The following is a 25,196-nucleotide window of genomic DNA, read 5'->3' on the forward strand; positions in this document are numbered from 1 at the left end:
AGCAGTTTTATACATATATTAGACAGCATGGGAACTGACTTCTCTTCATTTTGCTGAAAGGTAGACACCTCATATAATGTTGTTTCTGTTTGTTTCTCTTTTCTGACCCAGCCCCAGGGAAGAATGCTTCCACACATTATATGATTCTTTGTTGTCTTTCATTTGGAACTTCTTTTTTTTGTCTCTCTCTCTCTTTGGGTAGTATAAGTTTTGTTGGTCCTGGGTTTTTTTGTTTGTTTGTTTGTTTTTTTCTTTAATTTTTTATTGAAGGATAATTGCTTTTGGAACTTCTTATTTCTACACATGTATGAAACCCTAAAGACAAACCTAACCAGAAGCACCCTCTTTCTTCCAGTCACCCTATTCATGGAATCCAGTTCCATCAGACCAGCTTCTGAGTGATAAGGATAATGGCTAATAATGGCTTAGTGTGTTATTCCCTCCAGAAAGTATGTATGTTTAATAATAGTCCCCAATGTCCTATAGCTAAAAATTGGAAAGTAAAATAATTTCACATCTTCTAGAAGTAATGAGAAGGAAAGTTGAAATTCTGGGACAGGAGGGCCACTGAGTCTTGTTTAAATCATATTGCTCAGGAGCTGCAGCCTTTCTGAGGACACTATAATACGTTAACCAGTAGTAAAATAACCAATATTAAAATCAGAGAGAAATAACAGTTAAGAGTCGTAGGATGTTGCTGTCAAATAACCAGTTCAGCAATGAGCATTTCAAGACTAAAAAGGAAGGCTTTGATCTTTTGTGTGTGTTAGTCACTCAGCTGTGTCTGACTCTTTGTGACCTCATGGACTGTAGCCTGCCAGGCTCCTCTGTCCATGGAGTTCTCCAGCCAAGAATACTGGAGTGGGTTGCCATTTCCTTCTGCAGGGATCTTACCAGCCCAGGGATCAAACCCAGGTCTCCTGCATTGCAGTCTGATGCTTTACCATCTGCACTACTAGGGAAGCCCTTTGATATTTTAAGATTTCTTAATAAAGAGACAACATTAAAATAGCAACATTTATGCAACCTGAATGGTGGTGGGTACATGGATTCTGCTAAATTGGTTTCTGTATATTTTTACATGTTTTAAGTATTTCTTAACCTGAAAGTGAAAAATTGTAAAAGCTAAAATAAAGAAGTTTTTTATTACAATGGATACAGAAATATGTTCAACAACTAATTCCAATGTTAATATTTCTTGTCTTGCACGATACTACTAATCCTCTGGCAATTAAGTATGACAGGTTGTATAAGACATATCTGGATGAAACAAAGCACTTTATCTCAAATTCTTAAGAATTCAAGACCTAGCTTAAGATTTTGCTTTGAGGACTTCTAAAACCAAAAATTTTAACAAAGTATCACAAGTTAGTGTTGGGTTTTTTTTTTAGCCTAATAATATAGCCAACAAAAGCATTGATACAATTTGCCAAAATGATATAAATAATGTAATGCACACAAATAGTATCATGTAAACCAGATATTTCAAGAAACTTAATGTTAATTTATAATCAATTTTACAATTTACAGTTTTCAGAGAACTTGCAGCTGTATTATTTCACTTAATGGTAGAAACTATAGCTTGTATATTCTGTAGGGAAAAGAAAAAAGAGAGTTAATTCAGCACAAGTCTCGACATGCCAGCTGACAAACTAGCCTTTGGCATAGTTTCAGTTAAAGAGGGCTTTCTTAAGAGTCTTGAGTTAACTTGTCGAAATTGCTCAATGTGTTAATTGTATAAATGATGGCTTGATATATGATTGTGATAATTTATTTATATTTTTCTACAAAGTTTGACAGTTTAATAGTCAACAGTTTCATGCTTCCACATCTGAACATAAATTTTAATCTGAAAACAAATGATTAGAGAACAAGAGGCAACAAAAACTAAATAATCATGTCATGTGATTACTGTACAGATTAAAACTTGATGCAAAAGTGCTATATTTAAAATATATTTAAATTATACAAGGATAATTTCCAAACTACTTTTCAAAAAAGGTGCAAATATTTTTTTAAAAAAGCAAACACAGCCCAAGAGCCTGGACTTCTGTGATACAGACCTCTACCACCACCCCCCAATTCTGACGATCCCTGCAGGCAACCAACTGCTGTATCTGTGGAATGTGCTCTTTGAACTGTACAAAAGCCTTCAGCCTTTCCTGCATTCTGCAAACAAAAACTGCCAAGTGCAATTATTTCTCTGATTTAACGTAATACAAATGTTACTTCTCTGCCCTCAGCTCCCCTAGTACCAGTGATGGCCTATAATATATACATTTTTATAAATGCCCTGTAAAAGATTCATTTTCCTAATTAAACTTGAACTTGTTTTAGAAGTATAATAGTTCAACTGAATGTAACATAAAATTCAACAGGCACCATATTCCCTTTTGTGTATATGTTTTAAGAATTCTATTTCTATAGACGGATTCAAGGATTGAATGGGATTAGTTCTTTTAATTACATGACTAGGATCTTTAGCTTGAAATCTTTCTTACAAAAAAAAAAGACAAACACAATAGTTGTTTATATTCAATTCATTTACCAAAAAAACTCATTACAGCTAGTAATATGCCCTTCCAAATGTGAATATCTCTTGATAACTCAGAAGAAAATGAAACTTAAAAGGCAAAATAAGTCCTAAGATAGAGTTGTGTAGATATTTAAACTCACCTACTAGTTAAATGTTAGAATAGTGCATTCTCTTAGCCTAGATCCAACATAAACTGCTTTTCTTCACTGAGCATATCCTTGGCATTATGCATACCTGAGCATTTTTCTTTCTAAAAAGATAATATTGAATCTAATACTGAAGAGTTAGTTCATTTTCCATGAACATTAATGCTTCCAACTATTAGTGTGTATAAACAAATTACTAGCTACATTACTCCATTGGAAAATATTTGAAGTTTTGTAAAATTAAGTTATGAAGAGATAAGATACTAGCACTTATTTTGTACCCCAAAAAATAATCAAGTAGAATCAGCCATTATAGGAGATTCTAGGAAAAGGTATGCTTTTTTTTCAGAAAAATGAAATTTTTTTCAAAAAAAATGCTTTTTTTTCTGAAAAAGTTAACAAGTTGAAGGGAGAAAGACACAAATACATAAAGCAATTAGAAAGTAAGAAAAAATAAACATGATGTATATTTGCCACTATTAATTAAAAGCAATTTGTTCATTTCATGGTCTATTTAAATGAAGTTTGACTTCATATCCTTTTTGAGAACCAGAGGCATCTTAGGGTGCTACAAAAAAGCTGAGCTAAACTGGATTAGAAGTTGTATCATCCTACAGACAAGGATTCCTCTATTCTTTCTATCAAACATCTTATTTACCATATCAGTCATATCACTTCTCATTGATGACATAAAAGCTTTTTTAGCTAATTAGTCCATGAAGTATTTTATTTTTCTTATTGATGCTGTTATCTAACAAAGGATAGTTAAAAACTGATGCTTCAAAGTCAGACAGGTAAAGGTTCAAATTCTGGTTCTATCACTTAGTAACTGGAGCAGCTACTTGACTGCTCCAAGTCTCAGGTACATCTTCTGCAAAATGTGCACAGGTAACATAAAGGAAGTTGTCACTGACAACTCTGAAGGCTCATCGTCTCTCAGAGAAGCTGTGCTTGAACTGGGTCTTGCAGGACAGTAGGGGGTTCATCTACCACAAAGGCAGAGGGGTACTTTCCAACAGAGAGAACAAAGCACACAGAGGCGTCAAGCACAAGATATCTTTGGGGAATCACTACACAAAGGGCAGTGCTGAAACATTTCAGGTTGCAAAAGGTTAGGATAAAGACGGCTCATATGTATGTTATTCTTTGGGGCTTAGATTGTACATAAAATATAATTACAAAGTTTGAAGTCTTAAGATCACCCAGATTTTTGCCCCATGCATCCATATCAAGTGCTAGAGAAGGAACAACATGCACACAAGCCACAAAACACAAAAGAACTCAAAGCCATTAATTAATGAAATCACGTCAGAGTAAGTGAAGTGAAAAAGAAGAGTGTAAAATACACTGGGAGAAGGCAATGGCACCCCACTCCAGTACTCTTGCCTGGAAAATTCCATGGACAGAGGAGCCTGGTAGGCTACAGCCCATGGGGTCGCGAAGAGTCGGACACGACTGAGCGACTTCACTTTCACTTTTCCCTTTCATGCACTGGAGAAGGAAATGGCAACCCACTCTGGTGTTCTTGCTTGGAGAATCCCAGGGACGGGGGAGCCTGGTGGGCTGCCGTCTATGGGGTCGCACAGAGTCGGACACGACTGAAGCGACTTAGCAGCAGCAGCAGCAGCAAAATATACTGAGTAGAGAAAGATGGCACTATAGAGGGCAGGCGTGGTCCAAATTTTACAGGGATTTACAGACTACTCTGAAGAGTTAGTTCATATTTTACCCTAAGGTCAAGAGAAAACAAATGCAAAATTTTAAGAAGAAAATAAAAATTATCCAATCTTTTTTTTTTAAAGGCAAGTCACTACCCTGTGAGTCAGAAGGCAGCATTAAGACAAAGGGCATTAAGAATTTAGTAAAACAGGTAGTCACTGCAGTGATCCAAGTGAATGTTTTAGACCAGCATAGTATCACTGGGAGGTAGAAAAAGAAAAACATTTTGATCAAATTTGGAGATTTAATTAATGAGACTAGGATACTTTGGCCACCTGATGTGAAGAGCTGACTCATTAGAAAAGACCCTGATGCTGGGAAGATTGAAGGCAGGTGGAGAAGGGGATGACAGAGGAGGGGATGGATGGATGGCATCATTGACTCAATGGCCATGAGTCTGAGCAAGCTTCAGAAGATAGTGAAGGACAGGGAAGCCTTGCATGCCGCAGTCCATGGGATTACAAAGAGTCTGACATGACTGACCAACTGAACAACAACAAAGGAGAGTAAATGGAAGAAGAAGGGACATGTCCAAGTGACCCAATGTTAGTGATCCAACATTTCTGACATAGGCAACTGGGAGTATAATAGTGCTTGCTATTCAGCAAGACATAACACAGCACAAAAGAAGCATATTTTCCATCATATTTTTACAGGTGAGACAAGAGCTGACAATGAGCTGAATTTTAGATGGATCCCTAAGGGACATTTAATTAAAGATAACAAGAAGACAGTTGTAAATGCAGATCTCACACTCAGAGGGAAAATATGAGCTAGAGATGCAAAAGTGGGAGCCCCAACACTAAAAGTGGTAATCAGAGCTCTGGTAGTAAGGGAGCTCATCTAGAATAATGAACACACAGAGTGAAATGATAAAGAAAGAATACAGGAAAATACCTAAATTTATCAATGGGCAAAGGAAAGACTCATAAAGGAGTCTTAGGAAAAGGAGTAAGTGGGAGAATACGCCATGAGAACATAAGCTTATAAAATAAGGAAGCAGTCAGCATTGTTAAATATTTCAGGAAAGGTGAAGGACAGAACCTGCCCTAAAATTTATCAACAGTAATATCATTGAGGGACTTCTGGTTAAGCATAGCAGTCTGTTGTTGTTGTTCAGTTGCTCAGTAGTGTCCAATTCTCTGCAACCCCATGGACTGCAGCACGCCAGGCTTCCCTGTTCTTCACCATCTCTTGGAGTTTGCTCAAACTCATGCCCATTGAGTCAGTGATGCCTTCCAACCATCTCATCCTCTGTCGTCCCCTTCTCCTCCTGCCTTCAATCTTTCCCAGCATCAGGGTATTTTCTAATGAGTCTGCTCTTTATGTCAGGTGGCCAAAGTATTGGAGCTTCAGTATTAGTTCTTCCAATGAATATTCAGGGTTGATTTCCTTTAGGATTGACTGGTGGGATCTCCTGGCTGTCCCAGGGACTCTCAAGAGTCTTCTCCAGCACCACAGTTCGAAGGCATCAATTCTCCAGTGCTCAGCCTTTTTTACTGTCCATCTCTCACATCTGTACATGACTACTGGAAAAACCATAGCTTTGACTACATGGATCTTTGTATGCAAAGTAATGTCTATCCTTTTTAACACACTGTCTAGATTTGTCATTGATTTTCTTCCAAGGAGCAAGCATCTTTTAATTTCATGGCTGCATTCACTGTCCGCAGTGATTTTGGAGCCTAAGAAAATAAAGTCTGTCACTGTTTCCACTGTTTTCCCAACTACTTGCCATGAAGTGATGGGACTGGATGCCATGATCGTTTTTTGAATGGTAAGTTTTATGCCAGCTTTTTCACTCTCTTCTTTCACCTTCATCAAGAGGTTCTTTAATTCCTTTTTGCTTTCTGCCATAAGGATGTCATCTGCATATCTGAGGTTATTGATATTTCTCCCTGCAATCTTGACTCTAGCTTGTGCTTCCTCCAGCCCAGCATTTTGCATGCACAGCAGTCTAAGCACATGCGATTACATCCACTCCTTTACAAAGTACTAATAAAGTGACAATACAAGAATAAAAAGTTATGAACCCATGAAAAGGATCCTAGCCAAAGGGGTGACATCCAACAAGACATGACAACACATCTTTGTATGCACTCAATGGTCTAATACATATCTTCAAAGGAAGTTGTTCAAGGAATCAATCAGTACATCATTGAATCATGTAGTCCCCTCTTGTAGAAAAGAAAACTGTTCCAGGAGTCAAAAAAACATGCAGAAGAGAAATTACACAGGAGTTATACCTCAGGAAAAATTCTCACAGCTGATGACAATAGCCCTGTCTTTCTCTGAATGAACTCAGAAACTACTATATTTACATCTTTAGATTTTTTAAGGTAAATAAGTACCTACTATAATACAGCATAGTTGATTTTCTCTCTTTTTTTTTAATTTAAAGGTGGGACTTGAAGAAAATGATCTTTGTTAATTAAGCCAAATATAGTTCCTTTGAGTTATAAAAAGAGCAAACCCAGAAAATTATGCTGTGTTACAATAGGGACTTGTAATCAGTTTTGAGAAATTTTTTTCTGGGGTGTTATTCATGTTACACAGGAGGATACTAACTGCTCAGCTATTATAATTCATACTCATTTCATTTCAATGTGGTCTTCCGAAGGATTGCACTTCAAGGCAAAAGCTTCCCTTCACCTTGTAGTACAGTGTAAAGAGGCAATATCCCTTCTGAGAAAGTCCAAATCAATTCATTCACCCAATATGTATTAAATGTGGACTGTGCACCAGTACTAATCTGAGCAGTGGAGACACAGGATTGAATCTGGTATATAGAAATTTATACAACACTGCATGAAAAGTACTGAGTGGAAAATAGAATGGCATTTTATCACACTGATTCTTAAAATCTAATAGAAAACAAAAATTACTGTTTTTAATATTTTCATTAACCATCATATTCATCAGCATTCATCTCTATAATGAAACTATCGAGAAATTATATTTCTTAAAACACTTCAACTCATGACATATTAGATTTAAATTCAAATATAACTAGATTTAAAATGGAGAAGGCAATGACACCCCACTCTAGTACTCTCGCATGGAAAATCCCATGGATGGAGGAGCCTGGTAGGCTGCAGTCCATGGAGTCCCTAAGAGTCGGACACGACTGAGTGACTTCACTTTCACTTTTCACTTTCATGCATTGGAGAAGGAAATGGCAACCCACTCCAGTGTTCTTGCCTGGAGAATCCCAGGGACGGCGGAGCCTGGTGGGCTGCCGTCTATGGGGTCGCACAGAGTCGAACACGACTGAAGCGACTTAGCAGCAGATTTAAAATAAGACAAATTTAATCTCAGATCACTTCAACCATAAGAAAATAGGAACACAATAGAAATGCTGTTTTAAAATTGCACAACAAACCTAAAATTTTCTTTTGCACAAGGCTTCTAAGACCCAGTTAAGTGAAAAGGTTTTTGAAAAATTAAGAAGCTGGCAATAATTGAGGGCTCAATTAAAAGGTACCTGTAATAAGAGTTTACTCTGAAAAATCAACATGAAATTTTGAGTTGAAATTTGGTTTGTTAGTTCAAAACACACTTGTAGGTAGAGAGAAGACTGTCAAATATCTGTAATGAAAAAAGAAGGAGAGAGAGTAACATGTGTAGCAACATGCATCTCTCATCTGAAGAGAGAAACTAGAGGTTAACTAGATCAAGATTAATTAAGGATCCTGGCAGGCAAAAGGGCAATGAGAGAAATGGAAATCATTTATTGAAGTAATGGTAACAGATAAACTAATTGGATTCTTTCTTTAAGAAAAATATTGACCTACCTCACCTATAGGGTCAAACCTAAGACCTGAGATTAAAGGTCTTCCTTTGGTCATCCTAAGCTTCCCTGATAGTTCAGTTGGTAAAGAATCTGCCTGCAATGCAGGAGACTCCGGTTTGATTCCTGGGTTGGGAAGATCCACTGGAGAAGGGATAGGCTACCCACTCCAGTATTCTTGAGCTTCCCTTGTGGCTCAGCTTGTAAAGAGTCCACCTGCAATGTGGGAGACCTGGGTTCGATCCCTGGGTTGGGAAGATCCCCTGGAGAAGGGAAAGGTTACCCACTCCAGTATTCTGGCCTGGAGAATTCCATGGACATGGGGTCGCAAAGAGTTGGACATGACTGAGCAACTTTCACTTGGTCATCCTACCAACACTAACTCTGTCTTTTCTTACACTGAACAGAAGATATAAATATCTTAGTATTATTGACAAAAAACAATAAAATAAAAGCACATGCCACTTTAATAAAACTCAATGGGAATGGTAGAAAGCAAATGCTGGCTACAATTTGCCATTTTGCTTAGGATCAAAACTTTGATAAGAATATCATGAGTGTGTAACTCTATCAGTCAAATTATATAAACTTTCCAAACTATCTCAGTATATAATGTCATTGGGTGATCAAACATCAAGATTAAATATATGCAATGACTCTTGTTATACAGGTAAAAATAGAATTCTAGTAAATAGATTTCAAAGATAGAAAGAAGCTACTATAAATGTATGGTGGGAGAGCTTACATGACTTGCAACAGACACTAGAATGAGCACTGTGCAGCAATGTAATCAATTAATTAATAAGCAATATAATTAATATGATTAATCCAACAGTGAAAACAATAATAATGGAAGCTCTTTACTTAATCTATATGCCAGGAACTGTGCAGGATGTTTCATCTTTCCCCATTAAATTTTCCCCAAAGCATCTGGCCATAAGCTTTATAAAATGCTCTTAAAAAAAAAAGCAACATTTATACTCTGTACTTGATGAGTATGATTTATAATGAAACAAAAACTATCACTTTGTGATATAACTCAATTAGAGAGACATACAGCAGCGCATTGTAAAAATAAAGATGTACTATTCTAAAACTCAGATATTCTACTGCAAGTTACAACCTTAACAAAACTCTCAAACATGTATACAAAAAGAAATATACATTCACTGCATTAGTGTTTGGAATAATAAAAAAAAAACTGAAAACAGTTGAACTGTTCATTTACTGAAGAAGGACTTTAAAATAACTATGCTTGAATCAAACCATGGAATGCTTGGAGCAACTAAAACCTAAGTATTATCCACAACAATGGTAAAAACGAAAAAAGACAATTTCACTGTTGACAAGATATGGAGAAACATTGATGCATGAATTGATGGGACATCATGCATCGATGATGGGACAGTAAATTGGGATATAAACTTTAAAAGACTGCATGGCAGTGTGTACGAATGTTCACAGTGACACTATATAAAGATAACTGAGGATATAGACACTAAGGGCTTCCCAGGTGGCTCAGAGGTAAAGGAATCCACCTGCCAATGCAGGAGATCAAGGTTCAATCCCTGGGTCAAAAAGACTGCTTGGAGTAGGAAACGGCAACCCACTCAAGTGTTCTTGCCTGGAAAATCCCATGGACAGAGGGGCCTGGTGAGCTACAGTCCATAGTATACTATAGTAAAGTCACTCAGTCATGTCCAACTCTCGTGATTCCATGGACTGTGGCCTTTGAGGTTCCTCCATCCATGGGATTTTCCAGGCAAGAATACTGGACTGGGGTCAAAAGAATTGGACATGACTGAGCAACATGACTGGAGGAAGCACAAGCTGGAATCAAGACTGTACGTTTATGTACAAATATCAATAACCTCAGATATGCAGATGACACCACCCTTATGGCAGAAAGTGAGAAAGAACTAAAGAGCCTCTTGATGAAAGTGAAAGAGGAGAGTAAAAAAGTTGGCTTAAAGCTCTACATTCAGAAAACTAAGATCATGGTATCTGGTCCCATCATTTCATGGCAGATAGATGGGGAAACAGTAGAAAAGTGGCTGACTTTATTTTTCTGGGCTCAAAAATCACTGCAGATGGTGACTGCAGCCATGAAATTAAAAGATACTTACTCCTTGGAAGGAAAGTTATGACCAACCTAGATAGCATATTAAAAAGTAGAGACATTACTTTACCAACAAAGGTCTATCTAATCAAGGCTATGGTTTTTCCAGTGGTCATGTATGGATGTGAGAGTTGGACTATGAAGAAAGCTGAGTGCCAAAGAACTGATGTTTTTGAACTGTGGTGTTGGAGAAGACTCTTGAGAGTCCCTTGGACTGCAACGAGATCCAACCAGTCCATCCTAAAGGAGATCAGCCCTGGGTGTTCATTGGAAGGACTGATGTTGAAGCTGAAACTCCAATACTTTGGCCACCTGATGCGAAGAGCTGACTCATTGGAAAAGACCCTGATACTGGGAAAGATTGAGGGCAGGAGGAGAAGGGGACGACAGAGGATGAGATGGCTGGATGGCATCACCAACTCGATGGATATGGGCTTAGGTAAACTCCGGGAGTTGGTGATGGACAGGGAGGCCTGGCGTGCTGCGATTCATGGGGTCACAAAGAGTCAGACACTACTGAGCTACTGAACTGAACTGAGCAACTAAGCCAACAAAACTGAGCAACTTTGCCAAGAAAGGTCTGTCTAGTCAAAGCTATGGTTTTTCCAGTAGTCATGTATGGATGTGAGTTGGACTATAAACAAAGCTGAGCGCCGAAGAATTGATGCTTTTCAACTGTGGTGCTGGAGAAGACTCTTGAGAGTCCCTTGGACTGCAAGGAGATCCAATCAGTCCATCCTAATGGAAATCAGTCCTGAATATTCATTGGAAGGACTGATGCTGAAGCTGAAACTCCCACACTTTGGCCACCTGATGCGAAGGACTGACTCACTGGAAAAGACCATGATGCTGGGAAAGATTGAAGGCAGGAGAAGAAGGGGACAACAGAGAAAGAGATGGTTGGATGGCATCATCAACTCAATGGACATGAGTTTGAGTAAACACCAGGAGTTGGTGATGGACAGGGAGACCTGGCGTGCTGTAGTCCATGGGGTCGCAAAAAGTCAGACATGACTGAGTGACTGAACTGAACTGAGCAACTAAGCACATGCACTAAGTTGACACAATGATGTAGATATCTTATCATACAAAATTTCTCCCCCAGGCTATACAGATATGCATAATATGAAAAAGACATATACAAATGTCCTAATAGTGAAAACAATACAAATATCCCAAAGCCAAGTGGAAATAAATAAACAGTGGTATATTCACATAATGGAATACTATCTAGCACTCAGGATAGACACTTAACTACACACAACAACATGGAGGAAGCATGTAAACCTAATATTAACAAAAAAATGTCAGACACACACAAAAGACTATGTACTAAATGATTCCATTCATATAAAGTTCCAAAGCACAAAACTAATCAATGTGTTAGGGGTCAGAATACTGTTTCCCTGGCAGGGGTGGGGAGGGATAGTAACTTCTGAGTTTGAGCTTCTGAGACCTGGTAGCGTGCTGTTTCTTTAGCTGAGTACTGATTACACAGATCTGTCCAGTTGTGAAAATTCACCACAATGTACATATATAACTTCTGCAGTTTTCAGTATATAACTGCAAAACTCATAAACGTACAATGTTTACTTTAATAATAGCTAACTTAGAAAACCTAAGAAATCAGACCTGTGTTTATCACCATGGATAAGGCCCCTAAACATAATTTTTGAAAGCAAAACTTCCTCAGAAGGGCAGATTTAATATTACGCCACTCACATAAATGTTAAAATCACAAAAAAGAATAAGAATACAGATAAAAACCAATTCAGTAAACTTCTCTAGAGAGAGAGAGACAAGACAACAAGATAGCACACAGTTTTTGCTTTATTTGTGGAGTTGTATTTTTAAAAAAGGAAAGACAGATCTGAATATAACAAAATATTCACATATGTTAAATTTGAATATGTGAGTGCTTACTGTGTTATCTTGTGTATGTCCATAAGATTTTAAAATAAAAATTTTAAAGAAACTTACCACTTTGGATTCTAGAATGGAGAATCTTTAAAACAATTTTCAGTGAAAGACATTCTTAACCAATTTATCCAGATCAGCTGACCAAGAAATGCTTTTATATGTAGCTTAAGTATCTGAGATAGTGGATGGGTATTTATTTAGGTAAAAAATTTACTAAAATATACTCTCCATATTTAAAAATGGTACAGTCTTATTTGCAAAAAGATAAGTTGGTCCTTTTAAGTTGTACAATAATAAAAATTACTGAACATTTAAGAGAGTTCAGCAGAAATGATCTTTAGGAGAAAATATACCTTCAAACTACATATTTTATCCCCAAGGCCACTATGTTGCTCTCATACTGTTCTATTGGGCTATAATCAAAATGAAGCATTTAAGTGATAATTGCATGGGTAGAATCATCACCTCCACAAAACTATTAATAGATCATCAATACTCCCACTAAGGGCTTCCCTGGTAGCTCAGCTGGTAAAGAAACCACCTGCAATGCAAGAGACCCTGGTTCGATTCCTGGTCGGGAATATTCCCTGAAGAAGGGATAGGCTACCCACTCCAGCAGTCTTAGGATTCCGTGGTGGCTCAGCTGATAAAGAACTGGCCTGCAATGCAGGAGACCTGGGTTTGATGCCAGGGTTGGGAAGATCCCCTGGAGGAGGACATGGCAACCCACTCCAGTATCCTGGCCTGGAGAATCTCCATGAACAGAGGAGCCTGGTGGGCTGCAGTCCATGGAGTCACAGAGTCAGGACATGACTGAGCAAATAAGCACAGCATGGCACATACCCACTAAAAAAGTCATTCATCCCAGGAATATTCAGTCCCTTTTTTCAGATATCACTTTGCATCATTAGCTTGGAAGTAGACTCAAAAGAGTAATTAATCCTTCAAATGGATTTGGAGATTACCATCTATTTTGTGTTTAATAAGTTTTATCTTTACTATATTAAAATAGAAGAGATATACAGGAATACAAAAGTTTTAACTAGTTTGCATTTTTTTAAAAATAATAAGCACTTAAAACCAAGAGGTCAGGCTTTTGTGATAAGGTACAGAGCTGGATGGGTTTTAGCCTTGCATTTAAGCATTCTGTTTCTTTGTTACAATCCTCCCTTGAGGGTCTGAGAGCAATCCATTCATTAAGATTCTAGGGAGTGATTCAGCAGTCACAAGACACTTTCAGGTGGGTTACTTTCTTAAGACATTAACAACTGCTTTTGCAAAAAAGCTTACATCATTGTAAGAGAACAAGGATATTACACCTCATTTTGTTGAATTACTATCTTACAAAGATTCAAATCAGTTATGAAGACAGCTGTAAAAAGCTGCCCAAAGAAACTGGTGCTTTGTTATCTAATGAAAACTAAATCCCATGAATATCAATTTTTGGGGAAGATTCAACTTCTACTTTGTATTTTTTCTTGTTAAGACTGATATGTCTCTTTTCAGACATTTAATAAATAACTTATCTTGTTTTCCATGTTCCTATATAGCCTCTCAAATTGACCAAAGCAAATCTTTTTGAACCCCCCCCAAAATGTAGGATATATATACTATATATCATCCTCTGATATATCATTGAAGGAGAAAAAAATTCCTCTATTGCCTGCTGGGAATTTGTAAAAGAAACATAAATATTCTTTAGATCTTCTTTTAAGAATTTATAACTATTCCAGGTAGGTTAATATAAAGTTACAGAAATACGAGGCCACAAAGAAATAACAACTTTTTAAGTATTTCCATGCGGTGATAGAAACCATATTTCCTGAATTATAGAACTATATCCTTTCCAGAATAATTATCTGCTTCAGAATTTAACAAATAGAATAAATCACTATGTATTGCACACTGCTGTACATAGAGACAGAGACGGAGACATATATAAACACATACATACATGAAAACATACATACATGCTTATATATAAACAAACATTTCTACATGAATAGAAAAGGTAAGAGAGATCTCTACTATAAGTGCCTATTCTGTGCCAGGTGTTTTTAAAGTTCGATCATTCAATCTTCACAAAACTCTATATGAAAATCATTTATTTTCACATATAAAACTTACCAAGATCAATATAAAAAAATACATGGCTGAACAAACCCAGGTGTGCCAAATGCAAAAATGATCTTTCTTCCACAGTATGCTTAAAGTAAGTTTTAGGCAAATTTTAAGTATTGCTTGATATCACTTTAACACAGAAAAAAATTCATTCTGGCATTATGAAGAAACATAGCTGGTTTTTCAAACAAAATCTGATATTATTCCCAAAATTTCAATATGGCAAAGGAAAAGTTGTTACAAAGATAATTCTTGGTTGAATATGTTAAAAATGTAATTCCCTGGTAATCTGGGTTTTGGCCAAGACAAATCAAAGATATTTTACAAATGCCAAGTTTTCAGGGAAACAAAAAAAATGCAATAGCAACAGATGCATTCTCCCTAGACATTTGTGTTGAGCCTAGCCATATCCAGAGTTTGAAGAAAAGGGGGATTTTTAAATTTCAGTTTTATGAATAATAAATTCCTGGTTTCTGTTAATGTCAACTAGTTAAATAAGATTATACTCACTGCTTGGAACATTAAATATTAGAATATACTGAGAATGAAAGAAAAAGTAAGGAGGAAAAAGAGGAAAAGAGGAAGAAAAAAGAAAAGCAAGAAAAAATGTTAGAGACTAGCAAAAAAACAAACGTATCTGGTACTTTTTAAACTGAAACTGCATTTGAAAATTTCTATTCAAAAAGAGAATACAAAGTGCATCTGTTTTTCATTTCTTTTACAACATGCTAACATTAAAATTAACAAATTAAAATCCCACTTAAGTGTCTCAGGAGGATGGACCACTGCATAAAATGCATTAAATTTTAAGAAGCCACAAAAAACTCAATAAACATCATTTCTTTACTACAGAATGGGTTTTGGGCATATGGGTTTGGGGTAAAAAAATATTTTTTAAATTCACAACTGAAATATCTATCTTAAGACAAGTTTATTCTACATAACTTGTCATAAAAAGTTACTAAATATATGCAAGCACAGAGGTCTTCCTATATGGATATTAGCACTTTCCCCAAGTAAAACACATGCCAGCAGACCTTCCCAACCCAGGAATTGAACCAGGGTCTCCTGCATTGCAGGCAGATTCTTTACCAGCTGAGCTCTCTGGGAAGTGCTTTATAATATTAGAAAATAATGATTTAAAAACCCTATCTTTTTAAAAAGCTTGAATATCCAGAGTAGACAGATCAAATATGATATTATCTCACTTTTTCTCGGAATTCTACTTAACAGAATCATTAACATTGCTTTCTTAATTTTAAAAAAGATCATATTTGACATGCATAAACATATCTAAAGTAAAGCCTTCATTTTTTTAGAACAGTTTTACTTTTATAGAAAAATTCAACTGAAACTACAGGTTCCCATATACTTCTCCATCTCCAAAACACATAAAGATTCTTCTATTACTCAGATTTTGCAATACTGTGGTATATTTGCTACAACTGATGAACCATGTTAAAACATAATTATGAACTAAAGTCTAGAGTTCACACTAGGGTTCGCTGTTTGTGCTGTACAGTTCCACAGTTATACAGCTGACAAACACATAATGCTATGGACCCGTCATTAAAGAACCACAGAGAATAGGTTCACCACCCTAGAGGTTCCCTGTGCTCTGCCTATTCGTCCTTCTCTCCTCAACCCCTGGCAACCGCTGAGCTTTTTACTGTCTCCACAGTTTGCCTTTTCCAGAATGTCATATAGTTGGAATCTCAGTATGTAGGCTTTTCAAATGACTTAACTCACTCAGTGATATTCATTTAAGGTTCCCCATGTCTTTTTGTGGCTTAATAGGTCATTTCTTTTCATCAACTGAATTAACAGTCCATTGTCTAGCTATATCACAGTTTGTTTATCCACTTATCTAGTAAAGGGCATTCTGTTTGCTTCTAAGTTTTGGCAATTATGAATAAACTTTACATAAACATTGTGCAAATTTTTCATGGACATGTTTTCAACTCATCTGAGTAACTACCCAGGAGTGCAATAGCTGGGCTGCATAGTAGTGAAGACTGTATGCATGCTTATCTTCATAACAAACTGCCAAATTATTTTCCAAAGAAGCTGTATTCATTCGCACCAACAACAAATCAGAGTCCTTGCTGCTTGTTTCACATCCTTGGCAGCATTTGGTGATGTCAGTATTTTGAATTTCAGCCATTCTAATAGGTAAGTGTGGTATCTTATTGTTTTAATTTACAGTTCCCTAATGAAATAAATACCAAGCATCTTTTCATATGCTTATTTGCCATCAGAATTATCTTCTTCAGTGAGATCCCTCTAAAGCTCTCTCCCACTTTTAAATTGGATTATATGTTTTCTTATTGTTGAGTTCTTTGTTTATTTTGGATAACAAGTCCCTTATCAGCTAGGTGTTTTACAAATATTTTCTCCCAGTGTGTGTCTTGTCTTTCAATTCCCTCATCAATGTCTTTCCAAAAATAGAAGTTTTTCATTTTTATGAAGTGCAACTGATCAAACATCATTTTCTTTTTTATTTCACGGATTGTACTTTTGGTATTTTATCTAAAAAATCATCCCCTAGATTTTGTCCTTTGTTACCTTCCAGCAGCCATATCGTTTTACATTTTACACTTAGCTCTATAATACATTTTTTATTCATTTTTATAAAAAGTACGTGTTCTGTGTCTATTATTTTGCACATAATTGTACAAATAGTTGTTCCAGTACCACTTTTGAAGTTACTGTCCTTTTTCAACTGAATTGCCTTCACTCGTTTGTCAAAGATCAGTTGACTGTGCTTGTGTGGATCTACTTCTAGGTTCTTTAGTGTTCGTTACAAAGATCTATTATTTTGTCAATACCATCCTGTCTTGATTGTGTTCGGCTCAGTCATGTCCGACTCTTTGCCACCCCGTGGACTGCAGCACACCAGGCTGCCCTGTCCATCACCAACTCCCGGAGCTTGCTCAAACTCATGTCAGTGATGCCATCCAACCATCTCATCCTCTGTTGTCCCCTTCTCCTCCTGCCTTCAATCTTTCCAGCGTTAGCGTCTTTTCTTTAAACAAAGTCTCGACGTCAGGTGGTGTTAAGTCTTCTGACTTTGCTCTTTTTTTCTATTCTGGGTCTTTTGTTTTCCCTATAAACTTAAGGACTAGTTTATCAATATTAACAAAATAACTTATAGGGATTTGACTGGGATTATGTTGAATCTATAATCTTCAAGTTAATAAGATCTGACATTATAACCATACTGAGTATGTCTATCTATGAACATGGAGTATCTCTCCATTTAGATATTTGATTTTCTTTCATCAGAATTTTGTAGTTTTCCTAATATTGTTGTTGTAATCTACAATATTGTAAGCATCTTTTCGATTTTCTACATAGATAGTCATGTCATCTGCAAAAAGACAACTGTGTTTCTTCCTCCCCAATCTGTATGTTTTTTAATTCCCTTTTTTTTAATCTTACTACTTAGGATTTCCAGTATGATACTGAACAGGATGTTTAAGAAGGGACATTTTACTTTGCAATCTTAGTGGAGAAACATCTAGTTTCTCATTGATGATTTTGTATAAAGCAAATATCTATGCAACCACCAGTCTAGTGAATAAACAGAAAGCTGCTGATACACCAGAAGGTCCTGGAAACTTCACTTCAATTTCGACCACCTACCTAGAACTTAACCATCATCTTTACTTTTGTTATAATCACTTCTTGCATCCCTAAACACCAAAGTCTAGCTTTGGAATTTCATATAAAGGAAATCATACAGTATTTATTCTTTTAGATCTGGGTGTTTTTAATCAACATTATCCTTAGGAGATCCGCCATGTTACTCTTGCTATATATTATACTTTCATTGCTATAGAGCAGAAGATCAGAATATTTTCCTGTGAATGACAATGCTTTCCAATTCTTCATCAACCTCAAACCAGTAAATGGTTCACTACAGACCCATCAAATTTAAATAACTTTTTAAAGTTTCCTCACAATTTTCAGTTATAAAAAAGTTTTAAGTGAAAAGCAATTGTTTTACATCCTGAAAGCAATACTAATATTTGTAGTCTTTCTCTAAGTTGTCTATTCTAATTCAATGATGAAAAATTGTGAACTGAACTTCTAAGACTTATTTTTTATGCATAGTTTGTGCTAAATTTAAGATTTCTAACTCACATGTATAGATTGTCAGGAGTGGCCACAGTGTTTCCTGGCTCTATCAGACATTCCAAACAACAAGATTAAACGTGAACCTAGAAATGATGAATTCTCACTGCAGACTACTTTGACAACTTTGTCAGATGCTATGTGGTTAAGAATATCACATTCAAAACCTGTAAAGACTCATATTTAAATTTTGGAGATAACTGGGAGAATTTATGATTTGGTTTTATTCAACACAAATAAGTATTCATTATTTACTGCATACTCTGGACCTTTTAAAATAAAAACAATACACTATCACTGAGTCTTTTCACTGACAAATGAAAAAGGTAATTAATTATTAAACGAAAGTCAAATTTCTGGCAGTTAAGCCATCATATCACATATCAACTGCCTTGTTGCAAGGATGATACATGAGGTAACTTTCCAGATAAAGGTGTTGATGATAAGAAATTTCTTCCCAAATAACTTTCCTAAAACAAGCCCTGCCTTTAGTCACCATTCTTTCTACCAATTTCTGAACAGCAAATGAATTCTGTGTTTCTGTAAAATCATTAACAGACATCTTTTAAGTTCTCTCTATCAAAATAGGAAATCAGTCTTTCTAATACACTAAGCTGACAAAATTTATATATTTTTATAGTATGGATACAAATTCAGTCCAATTCATTTTCACCATGCAAAGTGAAAAAAGGACTTACCGTCTCTCTTACTGAAAGGTGGATTTAAATAGATATATTAAGATAGTCTTATTCTCAGATATGAAGAAATATAAACGAAAAAGAAGGAATCAAAGTTTAGAGCATAAAGGGATTATAATGGCACAAATGCACATATCAAATCAAAGGAAGTTACCTTCTTTTCATCAGAATACTCTCAAAATTCTTAACAGTTCTCTGCCAGAAGATAAAATTAAAATTAATCCATTTTGCATTGAGTGTTACTATTGTAAAGCATCACTTTATATTAGTTAGGAAACATTAACACAAATACAAATTTAAGTTACCAACCAAAACAAATGTATATTTTGTAGAGAAAAACAAATGCAAAGAATATTGTCATCACATATTTTTCTACTAACACCTGAGCAGCCACTAAAACAGAGATGGAAAACATAGAGTACAGATGACTTACATTTGGAGGGTTAGACTTTAATTCTCTCTCCCAGGATTGAGGGGTTTTTATTCTTTGTGCTTACAATGCTCCTTTCTCCAGGGTATTCTTCTACTTCCAGAATAGGTCAGGACAAAGCTTCAACAGACTTCTATTATTTGTTTGATCTAGGGGGAAATTATACTTTTAATCAATTATTACAAAATGCATCAAACTTTTTTCTTACTGTGCCGGGGGGTGGGGGTTTCTCATTATTTTCTATTGGATGTGAAGTGAACAGAGAAAATAGGAATCGCCATTGTTGAATATTATAATAAATAAATCAAGTAGTTTAAATTAACACCACTAAAAGAAACCCACATCTATCTTCTTTTTCATTTTTATGGCTAAGCAGCATAGCAAGAGAAAATTAATATTCAAAATCCAAATGACTACAAAAGCCTGCTCAAATGTATTTTTAAAAGACTTTAACATAATTTTGAAAATCCATGAGTTTGAATGGACTGGCAGAGACGATTAGGTATCAAATATTTTTACTCATTCATTTTAATGTCTTAGGGCTAAAGAATTACAGGATGATTAGAAAAGTGTAAAGGAAAATCCATTTTCAAAAATTTTAATGGAATAATAAAAAAGATGATTTCAAGAGCATGAGACAGACCAGAAACAGACAGTAAAGAATCTATAGGCAGGGCAAGAAATCTAGAGTATAAACTGTGAAAATGGTACAAAGGTTGGGAACTGCTATTCTAACAGAACGTTGGTCAAATTAAAGTATATGACACAAGGACATTTTAATATGATTTGATGTTAATTCTCTAAGGAATCTAAACAATGTAAAAATGCAATACATCTTACTTTCACAAGAACACAGAAACATAATGCATGATTGTTTGACCTTTGGTGGTATGAACATTCAAAACTTTGAGAGAATTAATTGTATTCTACCAACTTTATCAAACTTCAGTTTTCTAATAATGGATATTTTCTGCCTCATTAAAATGAAATATTAAGATAAATGTCTTCAACTTGTGCCATACTCTGGATCACACACTGTTGCCTTATCTTAAAGTCATTCATATTGCTTTCCATTAAATAATAAATTAGAATGTAGGGAGGACATTTAGAGAAAATCAGAAATAAAATATAGCTGGGGGAAACGTGTCTGTTCGCACTGTAAAGTCAGTTCCTACTCAGAAATTTAAGACTATTACACTTGTGATTATTAACCCCATCCCCGCAAAAAAAAACTATAGTGGCAATATAGTAAACAAATGAAGCCAATCAATAGCTATATCACAATTGCTAAATTCAAAAACCAAAATATATGTGGGTAGAAGCATTTCTTTAAGTCATCCAATCTAATCACAAATTGGTACTTGTGTGAGCCTCTGCTGATTTTAACCAGTGTAAGCTGTTCTTGCAATCATTTACCTGGAATACAGCAAAATTATTTCTGGTGAAACAAACAGAAATCTGACTATCAAAAATTAATGTTACTGAAGGAGAAAACATATTCAAGGCTAGATTTCAGGATTACAGAAAACTGGTATACTTTGTTTTAGAAAGATCAACTAATCTTGGCGTAACTCAATAGTCTTACTATTAAAGGTTATCAACATACATTCTATATGAATATTTCCATATGGCTTTTCAAACATAGGTAGTTCTACTTTAGTTTCAAGAACACAAAAATGGTTTTGCTGTATTTTGGATCAGTGCAAGATCAATGGACATTCCTTTAGGGAAGCCTTTTGAACTGACAAAGGGTGAATGATTGACATCAGTAACAAATACTTTTTGTTGTCCTGGAATGACATGTCATTTATAGCAATACCTATGCTAATTAATGCCACACATATCTACCAGATGTGTCAGAGAAATATGCCAGATCCATCACAGAATACAGTGTGAGTTCAACTAAAATTTCATTAAAGATATCAATATGCATTCCTTTGCTATAAAGAATTGATCTCTCTCTATATATGTGTATATATATATATACACACACACACACATATATATACACATACACATAGAATATACTTTCTGTGATAGAGAAAAACTCACTTTTATACACAGCTAACTATACCTTATCTATTCCATTGGTAAAAACTATTTATAAAAAGCAAACTCTATCTTGTTCAAATACACAATAATCTGAACCTAAAAAATCTAAATCTAAAAAATCTGAATCTAAAAAATACAGAACATAATGTACTAAAATACCAGTTGGGGTCTTCAGAAACTATACTATCATGACACTTTGCTCTTGTTCCAAGATTCTCTCAACTCCACCAGTAGATTATTAACAATTAGAACTTTAATCATTTCATCCCCCCATTCCCTAGGACACAATTTGGTATAATGGGTACCATCTTTTTTTTTTTTTTTAATACAGAGTTAAGGTCAATAAAGACATCAAAATTATGTATCACAATTTTGTCACTGAATTCAGTATTTACAAAGAAACAACTGCTTATGATGGCAACTGAAACCCTTACTCATTCAATCAGATATGCTAGTAAAGAACTCATCTCACTGTCTGGAACAGAGCACTCAAAAAATGTAAACTATATAATCAGATTTAATACCCATTCCAGATTGCCTGGGATAGATGAGGTTTGTACTCAATGCAATTATTAAAAGCTAGCCCTTTCTTTTCTTTTCAAAAGTTCCAGTTCAGATGACAACTTTATATATTTTTCCAAAGTATCAGTTCAGTTCAGTTCATTTCAGTCGCTCAGTCATGTCCAACTCTTTGCGACCCCATGAATTGAAGCACGCCAGGCTTCTCTGTCCATCACCAACTCCCAGAGTCTACCCAAACCCATGTCCATCGAGTCGGTGATGCCATCCAACCATCTCATCCTCTGTCGTCCCCTTTTCCTCCTGCCCCCAATCCTTCCCAGCATTAGGGTCTTTACCAATGAGTCAACCCTTCGCATGAGGTGGCCAAAGTATTGGAGTTTCAGCTTCAACATCAGACATTCCAATGAACACCCAGGATTGATCTCTTTTAGGATGGATTGATTGGATCTCCTTGCAGTCCAAGGGACTCCCAAGAGTCTTCTCCAACACCACAGTTCAAAAGCATCAATTCTGCGGCGCTCAGCTTTCTTCACTGTCCAACTCTCACATCCATACATGACCACGGGGAAAACCATAGCCTTGACTAGACGGACTTTTGTTGGCAAAGATGTCTCTGCTTTTAAATATGCTATCTAGGTTGGCCATAACCTTCCTTCCAAGGAGTAAACGTCTTTTAATTTCATGGCTGCAGTCACCATCAGCAGTAATTCTGGAGCCTAAAAAAATAAAGTCTGACACTGTTTCCACTGTTTCCCCATCTATTTTCCATGAAGTGATGGGACCAGATGCCATGATCTTAGTTTTCTGAAAGTTGAGCTTTAAGCCAACTTTTTCACTCTCCTCCTTCACCTTCATCAAGAGGCTCTTTAGTTCTTCTTCACTTTCTGCCATAAGGGTGGTGTCATCCGCATATCTGAGGTTATTGATATTTCTCCTGGCCATCTTGATTCCAGCTTGTGTTTCTTCCAGCCCAGCGTTTCTCATGATGTACTCTGCATAGAAGTTAAATAAGCAGGGTGACAATAGACAGCCTTGACGGACTCCTTTTCCTATTTGGAACCAATCTGTTGTTCCATGTCCAGTTCTTTTTTTTTTTTTTTTTTTCCATGTCCAGTTCTAACTGTTGCTTCCTGACCTGCATACAGGTTTCTCAAGAGACAGGTCAGATGGTCTGGTATTCCCATCTCTTTCAGAATTTTCCACAGTTTATTGTGATCCACACAGTCAAAGGCTTTGGCATAGTCAATAAAGCAGAAATAGATGTTTTGCCGGAACTCTCTTGCTTTTTCGATGATCCAGCGGATATTGGCAATTTGATCTCTGGTTCCTCTGCCTTTTCTAAAACCAGCTTGAACATCTGGAAGTTCACGGTTCACGTATTGCTGAAGCCTGGCTTGGAGAATTTTGAGCATTACTTTACTAGCATGTGAGATGAGTGCAATTGTGCAGTAGTTTGAGCATTCTTTGGCATTGCCTTTCTTTGGGATTGGAACGAAAACTGACCTTTTCCAGTCCTGTGGCCACTGCTGAGTTTTCCAAATTTAATTCATCTATATGATTATTTCTTTTTATCAACAAGTTACTGTTTTTCTTTTTCTTGTTTTCTATGATGGTGTTAACATGATAAAAGAATTTTACTAAGATTGGAATGAACAACATTCCATCCTTTTAACATCAATACATTCACACAGACGGTCAAAGGTTTACTAAAGCCTCACATCCTTGAAGTTAAACATTTCATCATCAATATAGGAATCACCTCCTAGCTGACCAAACAAAATGTGACTTCTCAATTCTTAGATTGCTTAACTTCTCTAATTCATTTAGCTTATTTTTTCATTCTTTCCTTCTTAAAACTCAATTTTTGGCCTACATGTGCCAAGTTGCTTCAGTCGTGTCCAGCTCTTTGCAACCCTATGGACCATAGCCCGCCAGGCTCCTCCATCCATGGGATTCTCCAGGTATCAATACTGGAATGGGTAGCCATGCCCTCCTCGAGAGGATCATCCCAACTCAGGGATTGAACACACATCTGTTATGTCTCCTGCGTTGGTAGTCAGGTTCTCTTTACTACTAACGCCACCTGGGAAGCCCTTTTGGCCTACATGTCACCCTTCTTTCCTGATTCCCCTCTTACCTCTCAGACCTTCTTTTTTCATTGTCTGCTGGCTCCTATTCTTCTTCCATCTATTTCCTTAATGTTAGTTTCCCAAGACTTCATTCTAGTCCTCTTCTTTTCCTAATCTGCACTCCAGTTCTTGTAATAACCATAACTTGCTGCAAGTGATGCCATATCCAGCCTACACCTTTCTCTTGACCTACAGATTTAAAGCTCCTACTGAATACACAATCTTGCATTCCCTCCCCTCATCCTCCAGTCTTAACTCAGAGACCAAGGAAGCAACCAACAGTTGAGGAAGAAGTGAAGTTCTGCAAAAATTCACAGGCAGCACAAGACAAGGGGTCTGGGTAGGGGAATCCAAACCCAGTAGAATGAGACACAGTCTGTTCCGGGTATCTCATTTGTAATCCAAATATGTTTCACTTTTAAAAATTGTTACATGTAGTGGACAGGTTTCAAGGCAAATACTACTAGAAAGAATAATATGATAAACATGAAATACATCATGAAGATCACAAACAAAATACCCAAAGATCAAAGTGTAAAGCAGCCTGTTGTTCAGTCACTAAGTTGTGTCTGACTCTTTGAGATCCCATGGATTGCAGGATACCAGGCTTCCCTGTCCTTCATCACTATCTCCCGGAATTTGGTCAAACTCATGTTCCTCGAGTCAGTGATGTTAGCTAACCATCTCATCATCTGCAAAGCAGCTAGGTGAAAAATAAGAGAAAGTTGTAGGAGACTGTGGCAAAGTTTCTAAAGGGGTGGCTGTTAAACACCATCAGATTACTTGCATAATCCAACATTTGCTCCACAGGAATGCAGTATTAGCCCTGCCAAATGTGAATTTTCAAAAGAAATCAGAAAAGTTGTGCATATGTGTG

The 25,196-nt window shown here is 36.2% G+C and overlaps 1 protein-coding gene across 7 annotated transcripts in view; it reads right to left on the reverse strand.

Annotated features, from left to right (window-relative positions):
• The window catches only part of FOXP2 (forkhead box P2), a 1,512,938-nt gene that overhangs the window by 545,401 nt on the left and 942,341 nt on the right, over window positions 1–25,196 (reverse strand). For all 7 annotated transcript variants that reach the window (XM_081537130.1, XM_081537128.1, XM_081537123.1 and 4 more), the window contains one exon: window positions 19,620–19,765. The gene's annotated coding sequence lies outside the window, so the exon portion shown is untranslated. The remainder of the gene's footprint in view (window positions 1–19,619; window positions 19,766–25,196) is intronic.

The sequence above is a fragment of the Giraffa tippelskirchi genome, chromosome 10 (assembly GCF_054371585.1).
Source record: "Giraffa tippelskirchi isolate mGirTip1 chromosome 10, T2T-mGirTip1v1.2.pri, whole genome shotgun sequence".
NCBI lineage: Eukaryota > Metazoa > Chordata > Mammalia > Artiodactyla > Giraffidae > Giraffa > Giraffa tippelskirchi.